The following is a 25,227-nucleotide window of genomic DNA, read 5'->3' as shown; positions in this document are numbered from 1 at the left end:
TGAGTTCTCGTGGGCTGAGATAACTGAAACCAGATGTTCCAAGAGTCAGTGTGATGTCCTAGAAAAAGCTTGAGGCCTGGAGACCAACAGCCAGGCTTGAGTCTCAGTTCCCTCTATTGAATTACTTAGTCTCTAAAAACTCTCATTCCTAAACTGCTACAAGAGATAAAAACTAGTATGTATATCGTAAATGTATTGTAAAGAAAAATGTGAAAACATTTAGTTATAAGACTTGGATTGACTACAAAGTATTCTATGAATACTGCTGTTCAAAAGTCTGTTTTAAGTGCTTTATCTTAGCACAACTTTCTCAAACAAAATCCTCTCACTCACTGCTGGGTAATTCTTCATAGGCACCATGAATTTAGGTGTCCCCTGAGCATTCCACACGAGTTTGCATGATTTCTCCCTCTACACTGTATAGGTGCAGGGCCCGCCAGCAAGGAGCTGCAAAACTCACTGCCATTGACCTGTGACCTAGCCTTCCTACAAAATTACATTTCTATTGGAAAATCTAGGGCTTACAATGTTTTCTTCTTAAGTCAACCATTTAGAAAATTGTTAAATCAAGGCTTTGTTTTTCTGTATTCATTCAAACATCCTGAGTTAATGATCACTTCCAACCTTTGGGGAAAAAAATAAATCTTTCTATAATTTGGGCTCTGAGCTTACAGAAATTGAAAATACATGGCTTCCTGTCTTGACCATAAATTGCCTTATTTTCAAATGCTGATTGACAAGACTAAGCTCCTAGAATCCCTCCAAGTCCATTAGGTACCAGATTACATTTTGTAGCTCATTTTCTCTTTATTTTGGGGAAAGAAGGCATTAACAACACAGTTCAGTATATATTTGATAACTGAAAATTGGCAAAAATCAACCATCATGATTAAATTGGTGAAAGAATGAATGAATCTAGACAGACTCTTTTTCATATTTGTCTTGGTGAGTGCCTTCTTCCATTGGGCAGGAGAGAAATCACTAATTGTGTCACCTGAATTTTTGTACCACTTTATATCTGATCACTATAACAATATGGTACCCCCAGATTCATGTATTAAGACAATTTGAATATTTTATGCTTTCCTTTATTACTTACTCCTATTTTTCAATCCAGAGGAATTACTGATACCAGTCCAAGTAACTGTGTGGGTGGTGACCGAGGGGCACTTAAATTACCCCAAATCCTACAATCTTTTATATCTTAACTCACAATCAAGTGGCTTCCTGATTTTAGTTAGGGGATTTATTCATGAATATTCCCCCAAGTTTCTGATTTTACAGTTCCTTTAGGGGACTACAGCCACAAAGAAACCTGGCACCCCACATCCATGCCTTCTTGCCAGAAGGACTGGGGAAAGGCAGTCACATTCTCATTCTCCCTTAAGAAATAAACACAGGGGACGTGTCTACTTTGCTAAGCATTAAGATCCTTCTCATAAATGACCTTTCTTACCTACAAGTACTTTTAAAGGTGATCTAACATGCCATGAGTATGACTAGGCTTTTCTCTCATCCCTTCCTTTCAAAAGTACACTCTGAGCGCTGATGAACACTGAAAGCTTGCATGACTGAAGGTGGCAATATAAAGTTACAAAAATCAACTGAACCTAATTTTTAATATAGTTATACATGAGATTCGGGAGGAAAGAGTGTGAGTGTGTGTGTGGGCACATGTATGTATAGAAAATTGCAGAGAGTACACTTTTATTATCTGGTGTGCTACTTGATTACTACTGAGAAACTGCTGGAAGTAAAGCAGTCACTCCAAAGCTTTATACTAAAAGTATATAAAATATTTAAAATGTTCTTAGTTAAAATATCGGCCCTAGGGTATCTCTAAAATTACATAACAATTGGTTCGTTATTATAATTCAGGAAATATTAGCAGAGGGGTGAGCTTAGTTACTGTCTGCTGGGGATCCTCCTGCCTTTGTCCCTTACACTCTACATTATAGCAGATAATGAGAAATATAAACCACTGAAGGCCGAATATTTCCTTATTTCAATACAAGACTAAACACTGTTTCCCCTCGAGGGCTGGAAAGGCTTCAGAAAGAACTGAGGCATGTTTAGATTTTTTTTTTTTTTCGCATGAAAGAATTACTTTTTTCTTTTTGTCAAGGGATGCCTTGGTTGGCCACACTATTTCTTAGATGTACCTATGTACCATGCCTACTCAGGCTTCTTTGCAAACACTACAGCTGCATCCAGAGTCAGAAGGATAAGATGGGCTCTCTGAGGTCTGTACACCTTTGGACAAGAATGACTACAATTTACATAGACAGTGAAAAGTGAAAGTGTTAGTCGTTCTGTCATGTCCGACTTTTTGTTACCCCATGACTGTAGCCCACTGGGCTCCTCTGTTTATTGGATTTCCCAGGCAAGAATACTGGAGTGGGTAGCCATTCCCTTCTCCAGTATATCTTCCAGATCCAGGGATTGAACCTGGGTTTCCCGCATTGTAGGCAGATTCTTCACTGTCTGAGCCAACAGGGAAGCAGCTAAGGCCTTTGAGGACACACACTCTCCAAATATCAGTCAGGTCATCCCTTCCTTCCTTCTTTACTATGCTACTGAACCTTTTATGTGAACCACGTAGACTTTCTGAGGAAGAGGCAGGGTGTAAATGGATTTTGGTGTCAGGCATAAATAGTGTAAAATCTTTGCTTGCTAATTAAAAGATAGAATGAACTAAGGCAAGTTACTCAAATTTCTGATTCTCAATTTTCTTGTTTTAATTAAAGTGACAGTTAAAAGCCTACTCTTGTGTCTGGCTTCTGGTAAGCTCTCAAAAAATGGTGCTGCTACTAGTATGACTACTACTATGCTCCTTCTATTCTTTTGTAATATGTTTTTATTACTAACATGATTGTACTGATGACTATATACACCCCTTCCTCTCTTTACAATACTTTTCCTTTATCATAGCATAGGCAGGCATTTGGTTATCATTTACAATCCAGTCTGAGACTATATCACCCATGGACCTAATTATAGTGTCACTAGTCTCTGAGTGTCCTAGCAACTGCTTAAAAATGGTTAGAGAGCAATTTCTCTATCACTCAAAGATTCTTTACCAGTTATAATGAAAGTGGTCTGGAGAAAAACAATCTGTACTATGGTACTGTAAGCACAGCTTTTTTTTTTTTTTTTTTCCTTAAGCATTTACCAAAAATTCTTAGAAGTTAGTTCTTTAACCTAACAAGATTCTGAGCATGGAGTTATACAAAAAGCTTGGCATCACTCACCTCACCGAGGCTCGAGGAGAGAGGTGAGCTGCCCGGGATCTGAACAAAGCAGGGCATAATGAGACTGATGCTTTGGGGTCAGTCCCTTAAACCCAACACCTCATTAAGTCCCTATCAGAGGGGGAGAGGCTCAAAGACACTTTGCAAATAGCAACTTTTTATCTGGTCTTGTTACAAAATCGGCCTGGTGCAGGGAAGGAGAAAGCAAAAGGAGCTTTCAACTTCAGATCCTCGTGTGAAATCAAGTCAATTTTTAAAAAAGCTATTTATTCAACACAGTCACTTTCAGCTCATCACACTCACTTTCCCATCTACATTTCTCCCTTTCACTTCCTATCATTTCTCTCTTCAAAAGTCAGCCAAGCTATGTGTTCCAGAGAAAACTCCCTGGGACACGTGATCTGCAGAGCAGACTGGATGCCACCCTGTGCCTTTGCTGGTTCCTCCCTCCTCACCTGCCTTCTCTCCTCCATGTCCCTTACCTCCTTTCTCCTTTTGGTTCGCCCTTCAGGCCTCTCTTTTCTCTTTCACAGCCTGTGCCAAACAACTTCTAAAGATGACCTCAAGAGCAGTTGTGATACGTGGAAGGCATTGCTCTCACAAAACACTGGTCACAGTAAACCAGCTGAGACACCAAACAGACAAGCAAACAACAAAAGGAGCGGAAGGGCAGCCGAGATCCTATCAGCACCCCCAGCTCCCATGGCGGGGGTGGCCCACTCCAAAGTCTTAAGAATAAAGAAGAGTGACATTCAAAAAATCCGTAACCAAACAGAATAGTTCCTGCAAGTTTTTTGAGGACATGCTGGGAAATGTTCAGGAAGGCCAGGATAATGTGTTCAATCACTGAGTCAAGTCTGACTGTTTGTGACCCCATGGACTGTAGCCTGCCAGGCTTCTATGTCTATGGGATTTTTCAGGCAAGAATACTGGAGTGGGTTGCCATTTTCTCCTCCAGGGGATCTCCTCAACCCAGGTATTGAACCTGCATCTCCTGCATTGCAGGCAGATTTTTTACCACTGAGCCATTGGGTAACATGGAATGGTGTAAAGACACATGTGAAATTCAAGAACAGACAACGGTGTCTACTTTATAAATCTGGAAATGAACAAACCTGTTCTGCCCGTCAGAAGGGGCAGAATAATCCCAGTAAAAGATGTGGAGAAATCTGGGCAAGACAGCAGCCTAACTGCCTCAAGTTTGTTTAGACCCAAGGGCCTTGTTTACTAAGAGTGGAGCCTACATTAATGTAGAGAGACAGGAAGTTTATGGGTTAAGAGCAGTTATTCTGAGGCCAGATTGCTGAGATCAAATTCAGGTTTCCCCTTGGCAAACACCTTGTCAGTAAGGAAGAGTTAAAGATAGTGTCTACCTCCCAGTTTCGATATATAAGGTGTTAATATATAAAGTTCTTCCATCAGTACTGAGGTACAGTAAATGCTTATTGTTATTATTATAACACCGTAATACAGTGTTAACTGTTATTAGAGGGATGCAATTTATTTGCATTTCTAAAATGGACTAAATAATTTCCCTCACATTCTCTAGTTGCTCATTTGCCCAATTAAAATTTTTGCTTTTCCTCTTGCTAAAAAGCCTTCTTAAAACAGACCTCTTAAAGTGACTGTTTGAGGTTCCTAAGCATCTAACCTCTTTCTGACTTTTAAATAAAAAATTATTTGTTTTCCATACTGAGGAATCCTTTGTCAGCTGATAAGCATTTGAAGTTCCAGAAGTTTAAGAAAAGTAGGAAGGTGACAGCTCTCAAAGACAAGCCATGGGCCAACCCAGGCAACTATAGTATCTGAATGGCCTTGTTACATAAATGAGTCTGATAACTTGTAGGCTGGCATTTTCCTCTTAACAAGTGACATACTCTCTGATAATAAGAAAACAGAAAAATGTGTTTATAAATGCTGCATTAAATTTTAAAGTTCCTCAACTTAAGAACTTTTTTTTTAAAAACTCTGCAATGCCTAAATAATTTCCCCATTATAAGCAGGGATATCAGCAAGAGCAAAAGTCCAGAGATAATGATGTCTCTATTTGAAATATCCTGATTTTCTCTGCATTTAGACCTTAAAATGATGTGGCCAGCGATGACTAAAATCACCATTCACTGAGTTATGTGACAGATAATTAGTCAAAAGCTCTGATTTTAATCATGATAATTCTATGAGGTGAGTCCTACTGTTGTTACATGAAATGAGGCTAAGAGAAGTTAGATTATTTGCCCAAAGCCACTCATAGTAAGTCCAGAAATAAGAATAAGAGCCAAAGTCTGTTTCTCTCCAAGTTTCCAGGTATTCAGGAAATAGCATCTAGAACCCTACCTTTCTCCAATCTCAGGTATGACATCCTGCATCTAAAAGATCACTTCCTGTTGGTTTCTCCTGTGGATAACTTTAGTCATAATTCCTTTCCAAGGCAAACAAATTTATACACATTTAATAATGTTCTGTGATTATCATACTATTCTGTTTCATCTTCTGAGAACAGATATCCAAAATTAAATTCCTATCACTGCCAGGTAGGTATTTTGAGGGCAGTATAATTTCTTTCTTTTTTTTTTTTTTTCTTTTTGCCTAGAATCAAAATCATCATTAACTGACGATGCAAAAACTAAACATTCATTTCACTTCCAAAAGATGATGGATATGTGTGGGGGAATAAAAGAAATAATTTTCTATGTACCATCTGAAAGGGGGTGAGGGAAAATTTTGGAAAGATAAGGCCTCAGGCTAATGAAAGATAATTGACATTTTCTTTTAGGAGTTGTTAATTAAAACAACATTAAATATTCCCCTACAATCTTTTGTCAGTCAATAGGATAGGCCAGTGGAACTGCCACTGAGGGGCCCATCAAAACCTATAATATTCTCCCAGAGTAGCTAATTACAGCCATTTTAAAAGGTTTCCAATGCACTCACCAACATCTTTTTTAAGAATTCACTTCTATAAAGCATTCAAATGTTAACAACCTGCCATAGAGAAGATACAATATAGAAGCATTCAATCAACATCTCAGAGCTATGTCTGGTCATCATAATTTTATATAGGTCAAATCCTGTTTTTAGAAGGCCTGTAAAGAGATCCAATTATATACAAGCATATGATATATGACAAAGTAAGCATCATGAAACAATGTTTAGGGAAATGTAATTAAATAAATGATGCTACAAAAAGGGTTTAGCACTTCATTTGAAAAGTAAGATACTCATTTTATACCATATACCCCAATAATTTCTTTAGGTAAAAAAATGTAGCAGAATATACATATAGTACTTAGCAGGTTTGTAGAGAAATTGAAATTTGTAAGATTTTAAAAGAAATCAAAAAGGAAGAAGTCAATCTATTTTTATTCATAAAAAATAACTTCCAATAAAGGAAAATTGCTATATAAAATGGAAGATAGGAAAATTAACATAAAATATTAAATTTTTAAGGTTTATATTATGTAAATGTTCCATTCATATAAATAAAAAAGATATCAATAGCTAAAGGAGCAAAGGCTAATTGGAAAAATTCTTTCATACAAGAAGAGTTACAGTTGAATTATTGAACATGATGAACCCGACATCTCAGTGCATGTGTATTATAGAGCCCAAACCACACTGATATCAGCTGATATTTATGAGAGGATAATAACTCAATTACAGAAAACAATTTTAAATATGGTATATTCATAAACTGTAGCAGACAAACTGGGACAACTCTTTAGAAGGTTTGGCTTCATAGTTCAGGTGTTATAAAAGTTTTCAAACTTTCATCAAGTTAGACCACATTCAGAAATTCATCCTATAAGAAGGATATATGTGTGTGTGTGTGTGTGTGTGTGAAGAATATACATATATATACACATATATATATGCATATATACACATATATATACATATATAAGTAAATATAAATATGCTTACAAGGGAAATTTTTAATAATAGAATTAATAAAAAAGAGAAGTAATATGTCTGTCTTTCAAAGGGGATTGATTAAATAAGCAAATTATCAACACATAACCAACTGCAAGAGTCTTTATGAAGAAGTAACTACATGAAAAAAATGCTTATGATTTAATGTTAGTCAAAAAGGCAGAGTAGAAGAATAAATATGATCAATCTTGGAAGAACATATAGATAGAGAAGATTCCATTTATTAAAATGGTAGGATTCTGTTCTCCATCTTAAAATGCATGATGCTGTGACAATTTTATATGAGTGAAATATGCATACTGGGTTTTCATTAAAGGAGATTTTATTGTAATTAAAACTTTGCTGGAAATGCCCCTGGTGTGCTGGTATCACTTGTGACAAAGGAGGGCAGAGTTCTAGGCTGTTTATAGACAGTGATTGAAATATTTTTGTGGGCTTTTTTTCCTGAAGTAATAAACTGTTCTTTGCTGGACCAACTGGCAGCTCTAAACCTCCTGACTAATTTATTGTGAACGGAATGTATAACACATTCTCTGCAAAAGGCACACAATCAAGTACTTTCAACATAAGAAGGGAAAGGCAATTTTATTGGTCTAACTAAAGTATTCATCACTGAAAGTCTGTTATAACTCCAGGCTATCCACATCGTCATAGACAGAGACATAGAGAGAGACACAGCATCTTCAAAAAACATCCTGTGAGGTTTGAAATAGATTTTTATTCATGGAAATTGGAGGACATTTGTCATGTCTTCCTTATTTTGGAAATAGAATGAATCAAGATAGTATTTAACATATACTTAGCATTTAATGTATGCCAGCCTCTGTGATAAATAATACACTGAATATGAAGTGTTTATCAGTCACAGTTAATCTCCATTTTATAGGTGAGGAAACCAAGACACAGAGAAACCAAGCTATACATTTTTGAAGAAACAGAACTGGGAATCCATTTAGTCTTGTATCTTCAGAGCTAATGCTCTGTCAAGCACCATGCTGCTCTTCTCCAATACAAGTTCATTTGGAATTACATGATGCAGTTTATTTGTAATCCACAAGGTCTAGGATTTGACTTATAAAATGGTTCATTTTGCCTTTCTGGACAGTTTTAGGAGATATTATTGAACTTTATCTTTCTCTTACTTACTATAGAATATCAACAAAGTAAGCCTCTATCATGTATTGTATTGAATCTGTATTGTATCAACTTCTAAATGTCTCTTGTTCTAATACTGTCAGTAGGATGGTAAAAAGTATCCTGAGGCTTAACATTCTCTCCATCATTGACTAGGTGTTTACTCACAGGCAAGATGAACTTCCTAAAACTCAGTCTACTTATTTGTAAGATGGGACAGTAACATCACAAAACTGTAGATGTGAGGTGAGGATTAAATAAGACAATATGATGAACCCTTGAATAACGTGTTAAGGGCATTGAAAATCCACTTTTAACTTTATCCATGGTCCTTCCATATCTACAGTTCTTATCCATGAATTCAACCAACCTCAGATCATGTAGTAGTATAGTAGTATTCATGGGAAAAAAAAATCACATTTTAGTGGATCTACACACTTCAAATCCATGTTGTTCAAGAGTCAACTATATATGTAAAATGTCTAGCATGCTAGTCTGCACATGGTAGGCACTCTTATTTAGTGGAAAAATATGAATGTTTTTCATCATTTAACACATACATTTTGAACCCTAACTTGTTATGAGAACAGTGCTGCAAGATGGAGATGGAGCTATAAACCCAATAAACCAATTCCCTGTCCTAATGGGACTCACATTCTCTTCAGCACAGGAATAAAAAACAGAAATTATTCTTGGGAACAAAGAAGGAAGGAAGCACATACTTAATTTACAACTTTACTTGCCTCAACAAACTACTCTGATGCACAGGATAGCACTAATCACTCAATAACAACCATTGGATAATGAGGGAAAACATCTATTGAGACTGGAAGTGTCAACACAGGCATAATCTACTAGTACGTTAGTTGTTGATGGACATTTGCTGGTTCATAGAAATTCACCTTGTCACCCATACAAACGTCATTTGTTATAGCTTGCAAGGTTCCACACAGGCAGGGATTACTTCTAAACCATACTATACAACTCCTTGTAGAGTAATTAATAAATATTCATGATGCTGATATTGCTGCCAATGATGACAAATCTTGTACGTTAGAAAGAGCATTATAAAGATGAGGATATTAATCTTGTAAGACAAAGGCATTCTAACATTGGTTCCAATATCCCCAAGAGCCTTTAAATACCATAGCATATATCTTTTTTTGTTTTTGGTGGTTACACTTCTGGGAAATATGGAGTCATGCCCCAGTAAATACCTGTATAAGTTTATACTTAAAATATTTATCTACAAACCATATATATCTTCAATATAGAACCAAGTTTCTAAATATATAAGCACTTGAAACTGTTATTTTTCAAGTCATAGTTACAGTAAATCTAGATTCAATTTTCATTTTGGACTCTTGCAAAAATACTTTTCTAATCTGTATTTCTTCATATTTACTCTCAATGTTTTTTCCCATCCAGACACATACTCATCCACAGCAATATTTATTGAGTACATAGTATGTGCCAGGCACCGTCTTGGGCCATGAGCACACATTGGTGAGGGGAACAGATGTTATTCCAGCTTTCATAGATTTGCAAACTCCTAGAAAAGATAAACAATAAGTAGGTGGACAAATGCATAAAATAATTGTAAATTATGAGTGTTCTGAGAAATATTTAGGGTGTAGTGATAAAATGTGGTGACAAAAAGTCACTTTGAGGAATTAAAACAATTAAGACCTGAGAAAGAAAAGTGCATCCATCATGTGAAGAAACATGCAGAAATATTTACATGAAAAGAAGAGCATGTGTAAGAGCCTGAGGGAGGAAAAGAGTCTGAGGTATACCTAAAGTGTAGTGGGCAAGGGAGAGAGCAGCTGGGTAAACGCAGAAACGAATGAATGAATTGACAATGATTTTTCAATCAGTGCTTCTTGACTCATTCATTCTTCAGGAGAGTCTAAGTCACAGTCTGAACCCATATCCTGTCAAGGATGAGAAAGGTTAGGAGACCGAAGATAAGAATGCAAGCCAAGGCTCTCTCACATCCTTCGGGCTTGCTTCCAACCTCTTCCTCTGCAGATCCTGCTACATTTTCTTTCTTCCTCAACAGGAACATTCTCCTTCTAAGGCTCATAGCACTCTTTTATTGGGGTATCTTCCATTAGCAATCCCACCTTAGTACTATGGAGCTGTCATTTCTTTTCTCTTAGCCCATATGTGCTTTATACAGTGTCCGAATTTATTATGTCATTTTTAAGTGCTTACTTGATTCTCATCTATAAACTTCCTTAAATGATAAGGGTTAAAGGTAGGTTTTTTTTAACCTTCCTCATTTAGTTTAGTGGTCAACATAGAGGGAGACACTGTCTCCCTGGTTAATAATCAATTCATAGTATCCCTAGATTTTATCGTATCAGTAGACAAATTGATAAATATAGAAATATAGAGTATATATAGCATGCATTTGTATTAATATATATGTGTGTGTATATATAGTTACATGTAGTATATGTGTGTATATAATATATACTATATATATAGTATGCATATATGTCTCTCATACATTATAAACATATTATATATATATATATATTTATCCATACATCCACTTATCCATCTATTCATCTATCCATCTTTTTTCATCTTAAATCTAATTGGTTTTATTAATTTTTTAAATTTATTATTTAATTAGAGGAAAGTTGCTTTATAATTTTATGCTGGTTTCTACCTACATCAATGCAAACGTCTATCCATCTTTCCACCCAACAATACAGAGATAAGTGTAGTGCAATAGGGATACATCAACAATCAACACTTCATTTGGGACAATGTATTATCACAAAACTTGTGGAAGTAAATGTATAAATGTGCGTTGGAGATGCTAATGTTTATAATGATCATTGGATGCCTATTGGTTATAGGGGTGAAAGTCAAGCGACTTGAAGAAAGGGTGTCAAGCACTGTGAATGACAAGCAAACATATATGGATGCTTTAGGAGAAATAAATCTTAGAAAGGAATGGTCTGTAGGGCAGATTTTTCTTTCTTACTTGCTATGGAATGGAGAAAAGATTGGAAATGCACAAACTAGCAGGATACAGTGGAGGAGAGGTTCATATGCTTCTGGAGCCTCTGCTACCCTTGCTGAAATCAGGACTGCAATTATGGGTGGCAGGGACGCTGGTACTGTGCCTGACAAATCTTAGCTCAGCTAAGCAGAGGACATTTTCTAAAAGAAAAGCACAATAGCTGCTCCCAAACACGTCACTGAATTGACTCATACAGTCAGTGAATTGACTGTATAGTTGCAGGCTCTTTTTATACCAATCCTAGTCATTTCACGCAATTCCTCGGACATGTTTAAAGACAGGAAATATATTAAGAACTTAGAAATTGTGAATCTAATTAGAAACACAAATAAATCAGCACTATTCCCACATGATGATTTCTGATGATGTTTGTTAAGATAGACTTACCAACTTAGAGCTAGGGAAACACAACATAAGTTATTGATGCCAATAAGAAAAAAGCCCACAATGTATCATTTTAAAATAGAGACTTTTCCAATTACACTTATTTAATATATTTTAGAGTATGTGTGTGCCATTTTGTTAACAATAACAAAGTATCTATCCATAAATATCTTCTAAAAGACATTTGGTGGGTAAAAAGGTTTTTGAGACCCCTACTGACCACAAAGGAGAATTGCACCCAGGTTACCATTTACTTACCAGAAACTGAATACATAATATTTCTGATTAGTCTGGTCACCTTAAGTAAATGCCATTTCTCAAACATGGAAGATTCATCATCATAAGATAAATGTATAAAGGTGAATTCTTATAAGGTGGCAATCTGCTACACACAGGAATTTTTATTCTGCTTCAGGCTTATATGTCTCCTAAATAACTATGTCTTCACAATATAAAACTACTATTTTGGTTTATTTCTAAAAACTATCAAACACTGTACAACTCTTGAGAAACATACCCCTAATAATATGAGAACAAGAATGTCAAGAATTTTCAAAGATAATGTGATATTCTAATAAAGAATGAGTAATAATGTTAATTTTATCTGAAAATACATTTATTTCTCCAACAATTTCACTGAGGGCAGTCTCTGTGAGATATTACGCGTCGTGTTGGGAATGCATCTGTTCATATCAGTCAAGTACTCTGCTTTCAAGAACTTACATTTTTGGGGGGAAAATAGACAAACAATTATATGAGATAATTTCAGATTGCAGTGAGTGCGCTAAACATTACAACATGGAAATAAGACAGAGTGATAAGGAAGGAGCTAACTATGCAGGGAGAATGGTTCACATTGTTTTTTGCTAAAGAGTAAAATGTGAACTGAAACCCATCTGCCTATCTACTGATGTAAAACAAAAAAAAAAACCTTTGTAAAGACTTAGGTAGAGCAACAAGTGAAAGATAAGGAGGTTAAGGCAAAGGATAATTACGTAAATATAAAGATTATACATAATGTGAACCAAGTTGGCTCAGCCTCTACGAGGTTTATAAATTGGATCTTTGTATTATCCTCTTTTCAAGGCATCTAGATGTAACAAAATATCAGGACAAACAAATCTTGGGAACAGTCCTAAGGCTGCCTAGGAGAAACCTCAGACAAACCTCTCTTGGGTAGCTGTCTCACTGTAAATTATTGAAAACCATATCTACTCAAAAGGTTTCCCTGATAATAAAAACTGATACAGTATGTAAAAAGCCTGCATATAATAGGCACTCAGTAATTTTTCATTACCCTTTCCTCTGATGCGTGGGTTCTCTGGGCCTCACCTTGTTAGTAAGTCTTGGATCAGGTATGAGAGGCAATGAGATGCAGTGAACAATAATATCCAAGAGGCAGGCAGGCAGTAGGAGTCAAGTTGAGCTAGCAAATACCTAAGGGCAAAGATGCCACTTTAATCTTCTTTGTAAACCCTAGACCTAATACAGGAGCTGACATATAGTATGGATAAACAGTTGTTAAATAAAAATGAGAACTAACTAGCTTTAAGTAATCTATGTCAGATAGCACATGGCCCTCAAGTCATGTGAAAAGAAAATGAAGACTTAATGATCTCAACAGCTCCCAAACACTCATAATCTATGAGACTATGACCTCTTTGCTTTAAGCTGTAGAAACAATGATATGACTAGGACAGGTACAACCACAAATCCTTAAGAAACTGTTTTTGCTAACAGGTTATTTTATAATGATTGTAAAAGTTTACAGGCATTTCAGCACACCTATAGGGATATCAATTCAGCATTTCCCAAATTCTAGCATGACAAAGAACAACTTTGACATATTTTCACAAAGGTAATTTTCTTTCAATGTAAAGGGCTTCCCTTTGAGATTATTACATCAATTTTATTTTTGTGAAATCCATTCTTAAAAAGGTATGAGAACTTAAGGCACAGCTAATTAAATGAAGAGGGGACCTAAAGAAGGAGAAGTTTGGCTTGAGTTTCACAGGGGGAGCGTGTTCAAAGATGAAGGACAGAAGTGGTTAAAAGAAAGTGGAAGGGCAACTGATGCAGAAGTTACATTATAAACAACAGGTCCAATGCAAAATTGACTAAGCAAAGACTTGGACATAGTAAATCCCCTCTTTCTTTGGGGAAATCTGAGAGACTGAGTATTTGGGTAACCATGGAGTCATGTCAGTAAAAAAAAAAAAAGACTAGGATTGAGGGAGATGGAGAAAAGAAAAGACTTCCTTCTACACTGTTGCTGAGTGTCTGACTAAAATTCCCAAGATCAACGTGGGATAAAAATAACACCAAAAATTGTCAGAGTAAAGAAAGATGTAAGGGGAAGAATGAACACTCTGAGAATGTCTGGGCAGACAGTTTCTCAGGATTTCTGATCCTGTACTGATTCAAGTTCAAGTTGAATTAGATACTTCTGCACTGCCCCAGTTCCATTACTATCATCATCTTCTTAAGGCAGCTTGACTAGGTAAGTGATCGCTCTTCAAACCTTCTCTACCTTCCTTAATTTTGTTCAATTGCTTGCTACATGTGTCTTCCATGTAAACTTAACTAAGAGAACACTCACCCCCTCCTTTATCAGACATGCTACTCAGCATCCTGTCTGCACTTATGTAACCAGATTGCACTACAATAAGTTCTACTCATGACTATATCACTGGGTATTCTTAAACCATTTCTGAGTACTGTATATGCTGACTGCTTATGTGTGAGTCTTTTGATCCATAGAACACACTCATCCTGAGGGTCTTGGCTCAGATTTCTCTCTCCAACATAGTGTGCCAAGGCTGGATTCAAATCCTAGGTCCACCAATAACTAGATGTGTCAGTGTGGGAAATGAGTTAACATACGTGTTTCTCTGTTTCTTTATCTGTAGGCAATAATAATAATGCTCAGCTTCGGGGAGCTTTTGTGAGGCAAAATATTTAGAAGAGTGGCTGATATGTAGGTAGTGATCAAAAAATATTAGTCATTCTTGTTGGTGGGGGTGATGTTAAAAACTATAGTCTTTGGAACAACACTCCCTGGGATGAACTCCCAACTCCATCATTTTGTAGCTGAGAGATTTTAAAGTGACTTATTTGACTTATGTGTATCTCAGTTGCCTCAGTTACAGCAATGACGATGATTAACCTACTTCAAATGGTTTTAGGGAGGACTAGGAAAGTGAATTTATATAAAGCCCTTAGAAAATATTCACCATGCATAAAGTGCCCAAGTTACTACTGAACATCAAGGAGGTCCTTTTGCTTAAATCGTTTTACTCTCTGAGTTACAGATTTAGGTCAGTTCTCCACCACAGAAGTTTGAATTACTTCTTCCCCTCTGCTCCCTTATTCACTTGCCTCTCTCTTTTTCTCCTTAGTTTTTTGTTTTTGTAATCTGAAGTCAATGTTCAAACCAGAGGCTCTTCAGGGAAAAGCTTTCTCAAGAAAATAAAGGATAACTACTTTAAGTCAAGAAATAAAACTGATTTCCAAAGAAGTACAGTCCTGTGATACTTTTCTGAAAAAGGCAACATCTGTAGTTATTTGTCCTGTGATAACTTTGTCCTATCAAAATTGAATCAGAAAGCTACTGGGGACTTGAAGCAACACGTCTGCCCTATGCCCCCCATGAAAATGCTAAGACTGCGTTCTCTGAGGAGTAGGGTCCCTCAGCTCTTTAGCTGTTTAGGATTAACAGGTAAAACTCCAAGGGGTTAATCACATGATACATTAAGAACTGGTGAAATTAGTTAAATCATTTGGTGAATATGAAATACATCATAGTAAGAATGACAGAGATACATACATTTGATGTTTTAAAATATAACTTTAAAGCCTGAGTTGATGGCCCTGTGAAGGAAGAGAAGAACTAAAGATGAACACTACCAGAAGAGAGAACATGGGTCTCAAGAAGAAGTGCTTTCTAATGGACTCATCCAAAGAAAGAATGAAGATTCTCTTGGGAAGGAGGGAGGTATCCCAACACAGGTTAGATGATCACTAGATGAAGATTCCACACAGGGCTCAACAAGACTTAAATTTGAGTTCAAGTGACCTGTGATCCTCATAAATTCGATTCTGTATTGTGCGATATGCGTTTGTGAAGGTAAATCACTCACGTTCAGTCTTAAATTCAAAGTAACCAAATAACTGAAGAAATTCTGAACTGTGGTATTTTTTCCCTTTCACAGTCTAAGTTATTCCTCTACTTTTTTTCTACTTCCCTTAACACATATGGACCAGCTTGGATAGGCAAAAGTAATTTACAATTCTAGCCTCCCTAATTTGAAATTCTACAAGTCCAAGAGAGTAACCAGATTATGAAAACACTTGATTAATTGTGCCAACCAGCAGTTAAATATTATAGTTTAAAAACTCAAGTCAAAAATATTTCTTTTTCCTTCAGGAAGAAATATGAATGTTAAAAATGTGGCGCCTGGCAGAAGCAGAGCTCCATAATTAATCTGTAGAGCCATCTCCACTGTCAGAAGCAGAAAGGCCCCGGAGGAGCTACTTTTCTTATAGAATGATGATGGCATTGGTGCTAACAGTGATGATGAAAAAGACCCTAAAAGGGATGTGAGAATCTCTTCTAGAATCCTGCTTGGATCTTAATTACAAGAGTATTTCTTGAGCACTTACTACTGACCAGAGACTATTCTGAGTGATTTCTATGAAATATTTTCTTAATCTCCACAGTAAAGAGATAAAGTGTTTTTTCCCCCAAGTCACTGAGTTGGTAAGTGGAGGAGCAGTATACTCATAGAGACCATCTGACCGCAGTGTACAAGTACACATCAACCGTGACGACTATCTTCTACAGCCTAACTTGAGGTATGGTTATAAAAGTATCTTCCTCTAGGGATCAGACACAATACCTGTTATTTGTTTCTGGAGCAGACAGTTTTTCATTGTGTAAATTTGAGTTGCCCTGGCCAGACAACATCTGAAACTCTAGGTTCAATTCTCCATCTCAACTTGAAGGATACTGACTAACTGGAGAACACACAACACATTTTATAAGTGAAGATTAAAGAAAATTTATAATCCCTTAACAGAATATCAGATATTAATCACTTTGGTATTAGGGGAAAATTCAAGTGCTTGTGCGTAATGAGTCCTTCAAAAAAAAAATCAGTGACTATGTTTAGATCAGTGCGTTAGTTTTCCAAAAGATGTATCTATGTGTCATCACTTTATCATTATTCCACTTCATAAAAATACAAGACAAATAAGAATCCCTTTCTCTTCCAGTCCTTAAAACTGTTACATATCAAACATCTCCAGACATAGGTGGAACATTTCTACACATGACTATAAGTATGGTTTCTACAGACTTCCTTCAGTCTCTAGTGTGAGAGGAAATGATAAAACCCATAGAAGTAACCAATATGTGTGTACTACTATGAAGTTTTAAAAGTACTTTTACATTATTGGTTGGAGGATTTTATTTTCAGTCTTAAAACTGTGAAAACACATACATCCATCTATCTTACTATCAGTTCTACTATACTTCCACCTCCACCCTGACCTCTAGAAAGCCAGGAGAACTGAGAAAAATAAACTGAGTTTGGAAAAAACAGCATAATGTAATGCCAAGATGCATTCCCAGCTCATCACACATTTTCCCGAAAACAATCAATACAGGTAGCCTGAGGCAGGCAATTTCATCATACATACACTTTCTGAGAGCAGATCATTATTACCAGAAACCTTTTCCCTTACTCAAAAAGACAGAAAGCATGACAAAAACAATACACACAGACTTGACCCCAGGGAAATGGTGTAGTAGGCAAATGCCTCTTATCTCACCATTTAGTCCTCTTTCCTCCTTTCCTTTCCAACAGAAGGAGCCCTGCCTCCCAAACTTCCCCAGAAACCAGACCTTCATGATCTTACTCTCTATGACCTGACATAAACCACTTTGAGAAATGATTTTATAAATTCATTCCAACAAATGTGTAAATTAACCAGCAGAGGTTTTTTTTGTTTTGTTTTGTTTTTGTTTTTAGGAAGTATCAAAGCCTTCTACTCAAAGGACTCAGTTCAGAGGTGTGCAGACATTAACTAAAGAATAGTATCTTGTGGAAGTGTATCTTCTGAATCCAAATTCAGTCACTTTGAAAGTTTCCACATAGAAAAAAATAATCAAAAGAAAGGAAGTAACGAGGATTTATAAGTTCTCTTGGGTGATACTGAAAAAGGGAATCTTTTTTCACGCGGTCTTTGCTTCTCTCCCATTCTGGATTGTCAGAGGAGAGACAACTGAAGTGAAACCAGAAGATGCTGGAGATGCACCCAAATGACAGATACATCCTAGCACAGACCTACACAATGCTGAATTACATAATGAAATGAATAGCACTATCCAGTCACTCAAAAGAAGCTTCTTCAGCATAATCGAACGATCAGCAATTACATAAAATCTACTGACTGCCTATTGTCATTATGGTCCTCTATACATGGACCAAGGCTCTCTCACAGAGCTATTCGACAAAGGGATACATATCATACCAAGCTGGGAGACCACAAAGAGAACACATCCCTGAAATACAGAAATCCCCACTGCATCCTCCTACGCCACCACGGTAGTCACAGCATACGAAGGATATTCTACGCAATGTTGTTTCAGGACTAGCGTGCCACAGAGGGTAAGGGTGTGGCCTTCCTGCCTTCAAACGGTACTGCCACTCTCCAGCTGTACATACAGACTTGTGTCACGCTGGTTTCTTCAACTATAAAATGGAAAAAACAATAGAGTCTTTATTTTTTTGTTAAAGTTGAATGAGATAAGGTGTTTATATTACCTGGGATATAAAGCTTAGGAGGAGGTTTAAAATGATAGTGAAATGATTATGCTGATAATAACACTGGTATCAGCAAAGTAAGCGAGTTGAGAAGTAAGGAAATTCTAAGTCACTCAGTCTTGTGATCAACATTTATAGTGTTTCAGAACACAGACCTGGAAACCAAGTATTTTGAACAAATGAAAAATTTCCCATGATTAAGTTTCTCATCTAAAAAATGAGATTGATAACAGTACCTTAATGATATACTAGTTGTAAAGATGAAATGAAGTAACATATGTAAAAAACTTAGAATGGCGCTTGACACAGAAGAAGCACAAGATACATGTTAGCTATTATTTATTAGTATCCTTGCCAACAGAGGAGGTAAGAATATGGCAAAGACATGGAGATAAATCTTGACATGAAAGTCACTGTTTTCTAGAAGAATGGGGAGAAGGAAATGCTAGAAGGGCCTCATCATTTTCATTCTGGACATGTCCTTTTCCCATTCATTGGTTCACCTGCCCAGGTGGCAACCACAGGAGCCCAGCTGAGATCCCAGTAGTCATACTTCAGAAGTTGTTTCATTAGGACATGGCAGGTCTGATCATTATAAAATCACAACTGAATCTTTTCCACTGAGAACCTATGACTAATAACCTAATAATATAACCATCATTACTATGCATAATACTTTCAAAAACAAAACCAAGTTTGGAAGTGAAAACTATCTGTTAGGTGGTCGTCTACACGTACTAGGAAATGGTACAGACACACACACAAAAGTACCTAAAAGAAGCTCTGGCATTGATATTTCCAGGTTCAGAACATCATTAACATCACCACTGCCGCCAGTATTGTTATCAGCATCATCATCATTTCTTTATATCCGCTACCACTTATTATCTATGAAATTTTTTCTTAACATACTCACTTTGACTTCAGAAAGTAACTACCACTATGCTCATTTAATCTATCTTTTTTTTTCACTCTTATGACAGAGGTGCGTTGGTCCTTTCCACTTCTGAAATTAAAAGCTACATAAAGCACAGCAATACTACCATCCTACATTTTCCATATATAGCAAGGCCCATTTTGACACACAATAATAAAACACTGAATGAAGCACTCAGCTAACAATGGAACAAAATGAAATGTTTAGTTCATAATAATGTATCACAGAGGGCCAATTCCAACAGTGACCTTCAAGGAAAGCTGTTCAGTCTTTTCCTGTAAGACCATTCCATTGTGCTTTGTAATTAATAATTTCACACCTGGATATTGATGACAGGACTCAAACAGGCAATCAGCAGCCCCTCAGAAAATCTGTCCCCATCAAGTGAGCAGAGGGGCTGGCTTGCCAAGCTCCATCAGCTAGGATAATTGTTATGAATAAGGAGGTGTGTTGCCTCTCTGCAGAGGTAGGGGTGCCTGTACCGAATTACACACCAGATACACACAATTCAGTCCATTGGTACATTGGAGATATCCTCAGTAAATGCAAATAGTCAAACACAACATGACTAATGCAGAAAATGAAAACTGAATTGGAAAGCAGAATAAGAAATTGAAGAACCGCTAAGTATAAAAAGTCAAGAAAATGGACAAGCCCAGGCCAGAGGCCAAGAGAAGTCACAGCCAATTTTCCAGGAGCAGTCACTGTTCAAATATTTAATAAATCCCAACTATTCTTTTCTCTCTTTTTACTATTTATCTCCCATCTTGCCAACTAAATCCTACTCTACACTGCACTGCTAAGAACTCATTTTCTTCCAGCCTAAAACCCCTAACCTCCAAGCAGATTTGGATAATGCAATGGAAAAGAAGCCATGAATTTTAATACTTTAGACACCAGAGTATACCAAAAATCATACCAATTCCATACTTTTGAGACTATCTTTTATGGAGGAAAGTGACAAAACAGAAGTATCAACAATACGGAGAGCTATGCCTCAAATGATAAGAGAGACACCCCCAAATTTTTAATGTGAATCAAACGAAGAAAAATTCTTGAGAGAAGAATGTTCTTTAATAAAGCCACTAAAGATGGCTAGAAAGAAAATAATATTTCCCTCAGTGCTTCTCTGCATAAAATCGAGATCTGAATTAGGTTCACTTACCTGAAAGAAGGGTACAATTAAGCATTATATGGTGATATAGATACAGCCATTTAAATATTACTCAATCCTAGATTATTTATAAGTTAAGTCTTCAGAGTTAAGACTCACGAATCAGAGGTGATGGAAGATATCACTCTGTGGAATGTTCAACAGAGACAGTCACCATACACGAGGCAGTCTGGTAATCACAGTTGTGTTGCAAAAATCGGTTTCACTTACCTAAACATAATAAAAACAGAAAATAAGAGAAAAAGTTTAATAGATTTCTTTGAAATTGAAAGATTGTGTTTGTTCCTTGCCACCCTCCTCCTCTCAAATTTTCATAGTCTCTTCACTTTCCAGGAAAGAAAAGTGAAGACATTTCCTTATCAGTGCCTCAGAACTGGTGTCAAAGACCGCATAGACACAGTGAAGAGGATGCTGATCTTTGGCAATGGACAACAGCGAGGTCCACCCTCTCTGCGTGTCTTGCTCTGCAGGTGTCTCAGGTGGGAGAATGAGAGACTATCTTGTTTACAAAGCTGAAAGGCATGGGTCAGTGACCTTTGATTACAGGTATCCTACTCCTTGGGTGTTTCTTCCCAATCCTGCTCTCCCTTGTCTCAGGATGTTGCACACGATCCCCCTTCTTTCAACTGCTCTCACCCCACCCCACTCAATCTTATCAGTCCAGTCCTGCTATGGACACAGTTCTCTCTGGATGTTCAATCTTGAGTGTTCTGTTTAGGAACCACCTCCTTTAAGAAGCACTGATACATCTTTCAAGCCCACGTGAAGTGCTTCTTCTATGTGCCCAGCTCCCTGTGCTTACTGACAAAACAGAAGTTACAGCATCGTCCTATAGTTAATCCTTCACTTGTATGCACCTACTACATGAGCTCCAGAGAGTAGAGTCTGCAATGGACTCCTTGTTTTTACCATTGTTAACAAAGCATAAACTAGGTTGTGGCCAATTTCAATAAACATTGGAGAATAAAACAATTAACTAATTAATAAGTAAAAGGAAACCAAGTAAGAATAAAAGAAAGACAGAGGGAGTTGAGTGCCTAGGGAATGCGACTCGAAAATCTAGGTTTTATGGGAGAGACCTAAGAATGTTACCCTGTTTCCTACTGCTCAACTTGAGGTTACGAAAACAATCACAAATAAACACAGAAGCTCTGGGCTAGAATATACGTATGTCAAGGACTAAACACGGTAGGTACTTGGTGCTAGGCCCACTTGAGGATCCAGAGGACACAAAATCTCTGAGTGACTGTACTTGAAACTGCCTGTCTCTTGTGTTTATGACCTTACACAAATGACCTTAGTCTCCAACCCTTACTTTTCTCAAATGGAAATGGAAATTGCCATTTTGGCCTATCGACATTACCTTTTAAAACTTTTTATTTTGAAATAACTGTAGGCACACAGAAAATTACAAATGAGTACACACAGAGCCTTGTGAATCCTTCTTCCAAGCTCCTTCAAGAATGACATCATATATATAGTAGATATCAAAAACAGGGGAAGGTCACCATTTGTTGAGAGAACCAAATGAGATGATGGAAATAAACATTTAATTCATTGTATTCTTTTCAAAGGTTAACTATTCCTTATTCAGGTCTTACTGGTGGGTCAGTGATAAAAAATCCAGCTGCCAGTGCAGGAGTTGTGAGTTGGATCCCTGGTTCGGGAAGACCCCTGGGAGAAGGAAATGGCAACCCACTTCCGTATACTTGCCTGGGAAACCCCACAGACAGAGGAGCCTGGAGGGTTATAGTCCATGGGGTCACAAAAGAGTCAGACAGGACTTAGCAACACAACGAAAACATTCCTTATTCAACTGTTATTATTAAAGTCTTACTATATGCTACGTACTGCACTGTACACTTGAGATACATTTGTGATCAAAAGACGCTTGTTCCATGTCTTAATGGAGTTTATATAGAATGGGAGAAAACAGAAAGATTAGATGATTAAAAGCCTGTGAAGTTTAATTTGCATAAGTATCTAAAAGCAGGATATCTAATTCAGACTAGAAAGAAGAATGTTATATTCAGATAAGGCTTCCCAAGGTAAATTTTCCAGTCTAGACTCTGAATGATGAGTTGAAATGAAGCAGAGGAAGTATAAACAGGTGGAAGGAAGAGTATATGAAAGGCAAAAAGAAGGGAAAACATCTGGCATATTTTAGTTTGAACAACTATCATACTTGTAGTATGGCAGTGTTATGATTCAAAATCATAAATCTGCATGACTGTACAAATGTCACAGTGAAGAGATAAACCTAGAAAAAAGGAAGGTAGATAAAACAGGGTTTGGAAGGCTGGGATAAGGATTTAGGAATATATTTTAAGAGCAATTGGGATCCAGGGATGTGTTTTAAACAGTGAAGCATTACAATCAAATTGGCATACCCTGAATGCTTAGAGAGAAATGGATATGATGGGCACGTGTAGAGGTGGAGGCAGGGAGAGCAATTAGAAGTCGTAGCATTAAGGAGGGCAAGACATTACAGCTCATTTAGCCAAGACAGTGGACAAGGGGAGAGATAGAAGAGGGAGAATTGCTTCATGACAGAACTGACTTCATTTGGAGATAAGCTGGATTTAGGTGTAAAAGGAAGGTGATAATAAAGGAGATGCCCATGTTTCTAGCTTGATTAACACATGATAGCACTGATCAATTCAAGTGGGAGGACAGCTTTAGGTGAGGCAGGATAGTGAAAGTACTTTGTAAAGTGTAAAGTGCTATTAAAATGTAAATACAGCTTTTCCTATGTTTCTATGGGGTTGGTTCCAGGACATCTGTGGATACCAAGGTTCATGGATGCTTGAGCTCCCTGTTTAGGACGGGAGAGTATTTGCATATTACCTTTGCACATTCTTTAAATTATCTCTAGATTATTTATAATACTAATGCAATGAAAATGCTACATAGAGTTGTAAATATGATGCAAGTGCTATGTAAATAATTGCCACTGCATGACAGGTTCAAATTTTGCTTTTTGGAATTTTCCTGAATTTTTTTCCAAGTATTTTCAATTTGCAGTTGGTTGAATCTGTACATCTGGAACTGTTGGATCTGGAGGGCTCACTGTATTTACCTATATCCAGAGTATGCATAATATATGCATACATAAGTCTCAAAATGATTAGAAAAGAAGTGGCCTACTTTTAGAAAGCAATGTCAGTGCATGGCTCCTACACAGCATTTCATAATTGGTTTGTGGTGCCATTTAGTAATGCCAAGACAATTCATTAAGAGAATCAAAAACAAGCAGGTGTTTCCATTACATTAGAGCATGCTCTAATAAACACACACACACACACACACACACACACACACCCCCAAACTAGGGCAGAATTAAACTTGCTGAAGCATCTGAAGAATACATTCAAGAAAACTGTAGTAGAGAGGCATTTTTCATTCAAGAATGGAAAGTAATACAAAATGAAAAGGAAAAATTGCTCAGGAGATTGGTAATTAAATAGGCCATAACACTTATTACTTCTCAGCATATCATCTAAATAAATATCAACCAACAGACCCTCCACTCTGCCATTGTTTTGTGACTTAAATGAAATTAGTGATATGTCAGTCTGAAGGTGCCAGAGATCAACTAGCCTATTATTTTTCATTAAGATGATTTGTGATTTGTGTACTGTCTGATCCCCACTACTGCCTGATGCATTGTTTGAGATAAGGGGACATATCTTGCTTACCTTTGAATTCCCCAGAAGGCATAGCAGAATGCCTTGCATGAAATAGGCACTCAGGAATATTGCTGCAATTTTGGAACTTCATCAGAAATGAAATGTGCCCAGTTACACAAAATCATTTATTTTCAACCTAATAGTACTGTTGGCGATTACTTTAAGAGAGTGCTAGTATTGGTAAGGTACTTTGTCAACTTTTCAGTAAAACCCCTTTCTCTTAAGTCAACAAAAGGTAATTAATTTATCAGAGGGAAGTAAGGAGAGAAAGGGGTCGCTTTGAATAAATTCCAAGAAATGAATTTCTTTGAAGTAATAGGCTTATTATATTACTAATTCATATAATATGCCTAACAAAATCTCAGAAACATTCACACCACTGTGTTATTTTTGATTGCCAATCCCCTTTTTAACTCACAGCAAATTGTTAATGAGACAAATTTGGGGGAGGAAAATGTGTGGAGGAAATCACAGCTAGCAATACCACATTATTATTATTAACTTCCATCATTCTCCATGGGTAAACCCTCTACTCCTCACTTGACCTAACTAGCAAATGATTTTCATGCTTCCTCCATTTTAGTCCAGCGAGATTTCAAAGGACCTTGAGATGAAAGTCTCGCCCTCTCTCAAGTGCATAGCATTTTAAACAATTTCTTATCAGTAGAGACTGAGGAGTCGATATGACTGTTTTGCTTTCACCTCCACTTTACAGCTCACTGGTTTTCTGAGATGACATTCCCAAAACCTAACAGCTGGAAGAGCAAGGCAGAGGATCACAGCCCTGCAATTAATACAGACATGCTGCTGACCTGTTGGTGCTGAAAAAGCTTTGAAGGAAACAGCAGAAGTGGCAGGGGC

The 25,227-nt window shown here is 36.9% G+C and overlaps 1 pseudogene; it reads right to left on the bottom strand.

The window, feature by feature from the left end:
• The window catches only part of LOC133074086 (histone-lysine N-methyltransferase SETMAR-like), a 69,969-nt pseudogene extending 66,661 nt beyond the window's left edge, over positions 1 to 3,308 (bottom strand).
• Between the last annotated feature and the right edge of the window lie 21,919 nt (positions 3,309 to 25,227).

This window comes from Dama dama, chromosome 19 (genome assembly GCF_033118175.1).
Source record: "Dama dama isolate Ldn47 chromosome 19, ASM3311817v1, whole genome shotgun sequence".
NCBI lineage: Eukaryota > Metazoa > Chordata > Mammalia > Artiodactyla > Cervidae > Dama > Dama dama.
Note: the sequence above shows the minus strand (reverse complement) of the source record. Positions and strands in the feature narration are given on the sequence as shown.